The following is a 9,235-nucleotide window of genomic DNA, read 5'->3' as shown; positions in this document are numbered from 1 at the left end:
AACCTGTATCTTTGCATAAAGCCTTCACACTATTAGTGATCATTCTGCTGGCATAGTCTAGTATTAGTTATGTTCCACATCTGAGACTGACAAACGATTTCTAAAACCTTATTGTGCTTAAAATGAATATGCAGTTTATGCACATGATAATTTTTGGGGTAAAGTATTGGTAAAGTCATCTGTCTTTATCTGAACAGCTCTTTTTATTCTGCATTCCCTATAAAAAATTATGTATCTGTATTAGGATTACAATAGTCTACTACTTTTGGAAATCATTAACATAATTTTTTCTTAGATTGTTTTTTGACTGTGTTGCTTTGAAGGTTTGTTACACTTGTGCTTTTTTTTTTTTTCCAGCATGAGATACCTTTCCTTCCATGGCTACGAAGCCTGGATGGAGTGAGGGATGGAGGGCATGCTCAGAGGAATCCCAGACTTCCAGATGAGAAGCAGCCTTGGCAGGGCAGAGAGTGCTTCAAACTATTCCATTGCCGGGCAAACAGCTCAGGAAAGCAGGAAACCTAAATGGTCTTAGAATAGTCTATACCAGTAACGTATTTTGTAGTGAATTAATCATTACAATAGATGTAGTTGTTGTGGTAGATGAACGTTTAAATGACAGAGAAGTAGTTCCTTACTGAGTCATACCAAAGGTACAATAATTGTTTTGGAAATGCATTTCTATTTAGTTAAGTATTAAATACTTAATCATTGCTCACTTTCAAGGAACATGTATTTATTAAAACAAAACCAAAAAAGGAAATTACATATATATTTTTCCTATAAATAATGAACAATATGGGATGGGGAAAAAAGGGAAAAATGAGCAGTCTTTGGTATATTCAAAAGGCAGTTTTTAATTATTTAATTATATATTCTGATACAATTTTTAGAGGTAGCAGTAAGTCATGAATAATGATGGTTATGTTCTTTCGAAATGTTGATTCAGGTCAGAGTTAGGGATGTATGGATGCCTTTTCATACCACAGAACATTTTCGCTTCAGTCTTAAATGCATATATTCAGAATTGATTACTGTAATTTTGAGCTAGCCCAGAATTCCTATATAATTTAGCCTACACAGATAATTTAAATGCATTAAACGATATTATATTAGTATTCTAAATGTATAATAAAATATAAAGAACCTGATTCAAAGTTGGGGAATGTAATAATTTTCGAAATCTGAAGTCAATGAAAAAGACATAATTCTTTATCTAGATACATAATTAATTCTATATTCTCTACATTTCCACCAGACCGGTCAAATATAAAACAGAAAATTCAAAAGTACCAATGGCCTTTGAAGAATTTGACTCAGATCATACCTGAATCCAAGGGGTTCCAATACCTAAATCTATCCAGGTTCACTGGTAGAAGCCAGATAACTGTACAAAATGAGAACATGTTGCAAAATTTTATTTCATTTCATGAGTCATACTGCTGCAAATTGCAATATGCAGGGCCCTATATAGCAACATAAGCTAGACAGGTACTATCTAAAAACCTCGAATTTGAGAAATGTAAAGAAATTTAAAACAAGAATAAATATCAAAAAAATCTTAATAAACAATTAAGTGCACTCTGGGAAAGGAAGTAGTCAGAAAAAAGGTCACGTGGTTCATATAAAGATTTAGAGTCTTCTAGAGATCAGGAAATACAACTACCCAAGGTGAACTCAACGAGGTATGATTTGTTTCTTGAAATTCTTCTGTTCTATATCAATTAATTTTGCACCCCTCAAAGCTAACGGTCCGTTTTCTCTTGGTTCTGCTTACATGCTTACATAAGGAGCTTACATGAACATGCTTCCTGGTGGAAAATCTCACTGCATCCTTCACAAAAATGGGGAAAACAAACTCTAATCAAGAAAGGGGATTGTAAGAATTTGCCTGGCTTCATTGTTAACTGTGCTTTCTTAGAAACTTATGGGAAGTAGCCTGGGTAATGCAGAAAGAGGTAAAGGAAACCTTATAAGGGACATGTCAAAAACCTGGGAAAGAAATGGTCTGAATTATCAGAATATGTTGAAAACAATCTAGTTTTTGGCAAGGGATTCCTTGCCAGACTGACAAAGATCAGGCAGTCTTGTGTCTAATTATTAAAATAAATTAATAAAGGCTCATTCAATGTCCTTGATCAAAGGTTATGGAACATCTTTTTTTTGAATACTTATTTCTGTTTTTCCAAATTCCCAAAGCAAACGGTAAATGTAGCACTCAGCTGCAGAATTTTTTTACTAACATTTTCACTCTCCCTGTGAAAACCTGAAAACTTTTCAAAGCTTGAATGTTGATTTTACATTATCAATCGTGTGACTATTGCTAATGTCTCTTACTCCCCCCAGGGAGTGGTTACAAATGAAATGAGAACCACGTAATGCTTCCACCTTCTCTTAAACAGGTGGTCAGGGTAGGAATACCACCAGCAGTTGCACATTTATTGGTGAGCTGCATGAGACACATTGTGTTAAATCTCCTGTTCTGATAGTTACACTGCTATGGATCACTAAGCACTAGAAATTTATACTTCAGGGGGTTAAATTACAGTATCAGTTTTTCTGGCTGATAGGGCACACAACCACAAAGGAGATGAAATGGCTGCAATGTTTGTGAAATTGTTACAAATATATCTACAATATATGTCCATAGCAGTGAATATAAAAGTAAGAAACAAATTAGTCCCAAAATATTAGCTGCTGAAAATGTGCTGAATACCATGATCCAATTCTAGTTAGTAAGATGAAATTTTCATCTTCTCTACTTAGAGAGGATGAAAAAAATACTCAGTGGTGTGTATGTAAGAAAATTTATTGTACATTACTTGAGAAAGAAGAAATCACTTGTTTTTCCAAAATATGGGGTTATAGTGCAGATGGATTGACATGAATTAAATGATAATGACTTCATATAAGCTAGTTCTAGTATTGTATTTGAGATTTGAAGTACTGCCATTAATGCTGCGGACCACTCTGGCAGTAACACCTAAAGCAATGGCTTTTCTATTGATCTCCAGCAGAGCTATTTGCTGAATGATATTCATCTGCTTGTTTTATACCCTTGAAATCTGAATCTCTACTGTTGTGATTTAAGACTGATTTTTGTACTGCTAAGAAAGCCAGGGAAGTAGACGAGGCCAAGCTGGAATGCAGTGATAAGAGACTCATCCAATTTATGAAACTTGTTCTTAAATGCTGAAGTGCTCTTTTCCAGCAAAAGATTCCTGTTTGCCTTGGATTTTTTTCTCCCGCTAAGCTGATTTTTTCTAACTTTACAAACAAACAAACAAAAAATATATAGCATTTTGCAGGTGCAACTGCCATTTAAATGAAAAAATATTGTAGAGCAAAAACGCAATCATCTGGAAGGTAGCTCTTTATTAGAAGCTGAAGCTAGATCAAGGTAATGTAACTTCCTTGAGATCTGAATATTTTCTGAACTGACAAATTGCACCATGAAGGATTTATTTCACAGTTTTATGACTATACATTATTAATTTTAAAAATGCTGTTTTTTAGAAGACGTATTTTGGAATTCCCTAAATCATGGTGTAGTGTTTTAGTTTGGACATTGCATTTTAAAACAAAGCATGTGCAGGTACCTGATTCTTTTAATAGCCTCAAGACTAGAATAATGGTACTCCTTGCCAGATACAGGCCTTGCTTTTTTCTAGTTCAATTTTTTAGTAGAATCTTGTCAGTGCTTAAGTGGACTCTGTGCAGGAGGGAATCTCATTAATTTCTAGTGTAGCAATACTAGTCTGGTAAGAAATGTATTCACAAGCCTCTGATGTGTATGAGGTTGTCATTAATCTTTGTACAAACAACTTAGCCAAATATAAGCCAATTAGCTTCACTTTGTGTATCACTCCAGTTTGAGCTGAAAAACATTCCAAGGTGAAAAAAATGTGTAAATTCCGAAAAATGGTGGAAATATATATGTGATTTTTATAAACAAGTAACTTTGAAGTGTTTTCTTTGTGTTTTGTTCAACATCATGTGATCCTGCAACAAAAGTTTTTTTTATTATTCATTTTTTTACAGCCAAAATATTCCTAAGTACTACTAAATTTTAAATATTAAATATTAAAAAAAAAGTGTACCGGGGGAAAAAATGAGATTACAATTTAAACAAAATCCTGTAAGTTTAAATTTTAAGGAGTTTTCAACTTCTAGAATATTTTGTGAAACAAGATGGGTAATGCAGGAGCATAAATGCCTTAGCATGTATTTCTCTGTATATCAATAAAGTAAACAGTCTAGTAGAATTCAATTTAAATGGATTTAAATGGATTTTGGTTTATTTTTATGGTGTTTGGTACTACTCTTTACTTCTATAAGTATGTGATAGTTAGAGGCTTCGTTATCAGAACATCTGAAAATACTTTTATCTTCATGAGAATGTGAAATAATCTATTTTAATATATGGGCAGAAAAGGAACTACTGGGTTCACTCAATAGTAATCTCAGAATTGAAACCTTTGAACTGGTAAAGATTACTGTAGATCCAATTAAGTCAGTGTAACATTTTCTCAGAAATGCAAGTTACTGCAAGTGTTACAGTCATGCTGTTCCTTAGCTAGTGCTCTTAATGCTCTTGTTTACATTCCCTGCATGAAAATGATGGAACAACTAATCTTGGAAACCATTTCCAAGCAAATTAAAGACACGGAGCTGTAAGGAATAGTTCACAAGGGTCAACAAAGGGGAAGCCATGCTTGAGCAGTCAGGTCATCTACGAAGAAATGTCTGTCTTGATAGATGAGGGGTAAGCAGAAGATATTGTCTACCTAGACTTCAGTAAGGCTTTCAGTGCTGTCTTCCATAAGTTCTTTATGAGGAATCTGATGAGATATGGGCTGAATGAGCAGACAGTGAGGTGGAATGAAACCTGACTGACTGGATGAGCGCAGAGTGGGGTGATTGGCAGTGCAAAATGTTGTTGGTACCTGAACTGGCATTATACACCAGGAATCAAAACTGGGTCCAGTGATCTAAATGATGGGGCAGAGTTGTGCCCTCAGCAAGTCTGCACGACACTAAATTGAGAGTAGTGGCTGATATGCCATATTGTTTAACAGCTGTCCAGAAGAACCTCAACAAGCTGGGGAAAGGGGCTGACAGGTATTCAACAAGCAGTGCAGAGTTCTACACTTGGAAAGGAAAAACTCCAGGCACAAGAACAAGGGAAAGCAACCAGATGGAAAGCAGCTTTGCAGAAAAGGATCTGAGGGTCCTCATGGACACCAAGCTGAATGTGAGGCAATAGCAAAGTCCAGTGTTATCCTGGGCTGCATTAGGAGATATTTTACCAGCAGAACAAGGGAGGTATTCTTCCCTTCTACTCAGTGGTGGTGAGGCCAGTATTAAGTACTTGTGTCAAGTTCTTGGCGCCACAGGACAAGAGGAATATGGAGCAACTGGAGGAACTCCAGCAAAGGGTCAGTAAAGGCATGAAGGGACTGGAGCACCTCTCCTATAAGAAGAGATCTGTGACTGCTTAACCTAGAGAAAAGAAGACTCACAAGTACCTGAAGGAAAGGTTCAAAGAACACAGAGCCAGGCTCTTCTCAGTGGTTCCCAGAGACAGACAATACACTCTAGATGGCCTTGCAGGCTGTTTAAAACAAATGAGCTGTGGAGGTCCTTTCCAACCTCAACCATTCTGTGATTCTGTGAAGGAATCTGAGCTGTTTTAGGAGGCTGACAGATGAAGTTTATAGGGGTGCATGTGCTCTTCTGGAATGGAAAACTGGATACCACATGACACTTAAAATTTTTCTCCAGTTTATTTTACTGAAAAGATTATAAAATATGTCACAGAAAAATAATCAAAAATATTTAATTCACCAGTGAAATAACAATAAAATCAGCCAAAATAGTATTTTTCTTTTTTCTCTGTAGTAATTATTTGTTAATTTTATTAGTATTTAATAAATATTTATTAGATATGGAAAAAAATATTTGTGCTGTTATTACTGATCCATAAGTTTCACTAGGCATGAAAGAATAAAATTGATAGTTCAGATCAAAAGTATAACGGGCAATATTTATTTCCATATGCTGTACTGCATTATGGTCTGTGAAATTAGCAAAAAATCAACTACAGAATGTTTATCAAAATATAGTTTAGTGTTAAGTACTACTTTCCTTAACCGAATTACAAGGCATATTATGCACAAGTGGACTGGGTATAACATTGAAGTATAATAAAATGTGGTAGCCAGAAACATCAAACTGATTTAAACACATATATTTTTAAAGTTATTTACCAGATTTTTATCTAGGCTAGGACAAATAATATGTTATCCAAAATTTGAACGAAGCAACATAATTTGGATATTCAATCTCCTTGTAATATAAATTAAAAAATGACAAGGAGATTCCTAATTCATATGAACAATTGAAAATAAAGGGGTTAAAAAAGCTGCTTAGTTTTAATGAAAAAAAATTATCACGTCAGTTGATTACTGTCCTTGTTAAAGAAAATGAAGACAGAATCTGATGAAGAGGAGAAACCAAGTGTGACTGTGTGCATTACAGTGTAACTACATATGGAGATCACAAAATATGAAAATCATTATAGCTTTGAAATTTGTCTTTACATGCAAGTGCTTTGAATACCATCACTGAGATTCTGTCATTTGTTGGAAGTGATTTATCTCTCAATAGGGATAAAGCTAGTATTTTTCTTTGCAAAATGAAGGTTAAAATTGTTAATAAAAATCTTGGTACACTCATTCCACTGTGTAGGGGCTGATCCATTGCATATATCAGATAACAGATTTCATAGAATCACAGAATAGTTTGGGTTTGAAGGGACCTTTAAAAGTCATCTAGTCTGACCCACAGTTTGTGTCTCTTTAATTATTATCTATGCAAAGGAAAATCATCATCGTAAAAATAATGTGTACAGGAAGTAATAATTGTTAATTCAACTACTTCCAATAAATAATTGCTTCCAATAATGTTAATAATTTAGTAATTTTTTTTGGTCAAAAGTCTGAAACAAGACTTTTGCCTAGGAACCTGGAAGCTGTGTCTCTTTATTAGCAATTGATTGAAGAGTAAGGGATACTTGGTGATATAAGAAGTCCATAGAGATTTTCATCTGAAATGCAAAGCATTTTATGTAAGCTTAGAAGGGTGTATTTTCCCCTTACTTCCTTGGGGCCTTCTATGGTCTCAGGAATTCCCATTAGGCCTCGGCCTTTGCGTAATGATTTGGGCAGTAAAGTGTCCCTTGACTATACCAGGAACTCTTTCATGGCTATGGTGGGGGCAGTACTGCCTACAGCAGGGGCTTCTGTTGCCTGACCAAGGTGGGGAACAAGTGATAATCTATCATCCCCATCCACCTTGGAACTTCACTTACCTTACTTGCATTCTGAGTGGAATGATGCCATTGTTACTGGATTTCTTTAAACTTCTACTAGTTACCAACCTGGGTTGCAGTCAGGACAGAAGCTGACTGATGGGTGGTGCTGTTCAGGGCTGGAACTGGACTCCATGGTCCTCCTGGGTCCCTTCCCACTCAGTTTACTCTGTGACTGAAGTCAAGCACTTTGCAACCCCATAAACAATGGCCTCAAGTGAGGCCCTTTGAGCTCTCCTGGACCACAGTGGGCTGTGCCAGCATCTCCCTCAGAGTGGGACACCTGTCAGAGCTTGGGAACTGCCAGGTTCACGATACTCAGAGGACCACCACTGAAAACCAACAATGGGCCCTGGGCTGATAACCCCACTCCTCAAAGGTCAAAACTCACTTGTTGAGAAATGCCAAGAAATTTGAAATTAATATTTCACAGAATTCAAGGGGAATTTTTTAACAGATACCTTTGTATTATCCATGTATATAAATATATATCTCTTTCTGTTTATGTGTGTGTATGTGTGAATTGATTGAAATACCCTACATCAAGTATGGTATAAATATTGCCATCTTGGATCTATAATTGTAGTGAGACCCACTGACTATCTCTGTAAATGTTAAATTAGTCAATGATTAAGAGCTGCTAAATCCTTTAGATATAAACTATTGAAAAAGTCTGAGACTAAGATTGGGTTTGGCTGTACCTAAGCTCCATCAGGAGTTTAGAAAACAAGGGTTTCTGTTCTGAAACTCTTGACTTCAGTGGGTGGCTCTCGCTCACCTTTTTGCATCTGTGACCTCTCTGCAACTCATTCTAGCTTGATTCCAACTCAATTTTCCTTTATGTGTTTCATCTATGTAGTAAGTAATAGAGTGAACTTTGACATTGAACTTTATTAAGTCACACCTTCACCAATTTTTATGAAAACTGGTTTTGTTAACACATTTGACAGTGATTCTTTAAGTGCCCTAAACCACTAATTTCTGACAAATGGTTAGAAGCTTGAGATACAAGAAATGCTTTATTTATGTTCTGGTTTATGTCCACCTGAATGATAGACAGTGCAAGCAATAACTTTAAAAAAATTAAAAAGCTAATGATGCTTGTAAAGTTTCTTTATGTCTTTTGTGAGTATATGATACAACGACACTCTCAAAGGAAACAAAATGAATTAAAATTACTGTAAATGCAGCTATGTGACATAGATATGGATATTTTATTTAAATACAAATTAATCTTTATAGATATTAAACCATCTATACCAAACAATTAAATGTTATCTTTGCATATATAAAATATCTTCCTGCTATGAATGATGAGGAGTAGAGTACAGGAAAAAATATCCATAATGCAACATCTTTTCTTTTTTAATATCTTCTTCATTACTTGAGTGTGGCTTAAAAATTAAAACTGTCAGCAGAATATAGCCCAGGTTTGCTTCTTTGTTTACAATAATTCAAGCAAGAAGTGCATATACCATCGCATTATGCCGTTCTGAAACAACCTTAAGTTGAATAATACACTCCTCTTGAAAGAAATGAGAAGTAAATATATGTTAGAAAGAGAGGGAGAGGAACATATGGAAGACATATACAATGTTTACCATAGAAATTATTCATGTCTTTTCATAGCAGAGAAGGTGTAGATGAAACAAAAAGGACAGAACAAGGTAATAAAAGCAATTTGGATGAAACAATGCATGAATGCTTATGGATTGAGATTGTATCATACTGTGACTGATCAATTTGCTCTCTGCAATTACTCTTTCTTTAGAAAGAGGGTAATGCAGACCTTGAAGACTTCCATTTGCACATGGAGAAGCTCTACAAAGATCTTTTTCATTGAGAATATTGGGGGGGGGGCGG

The sequence above is a fragment of the Corvus brachyrhynchos genome, unplaced genomic scaffold, assembly GCF_000691975.1.
Source record: "Corvus brachyrhynchos isolate BGI_N302 unplaced genomic scaffold, ASM69197v1 scaffold83, whole genome shotgun sequence".
Classification (NCBI taxonomy): domain Eukaryota; kingdom Metazoa; phylum Chordata; class Aves; order Passeriformes; family Corvidae; genus Corvus; species Corvus brachyrhynchos.
Note: the sequence above shows the minus strand (reverse complement) of the source record.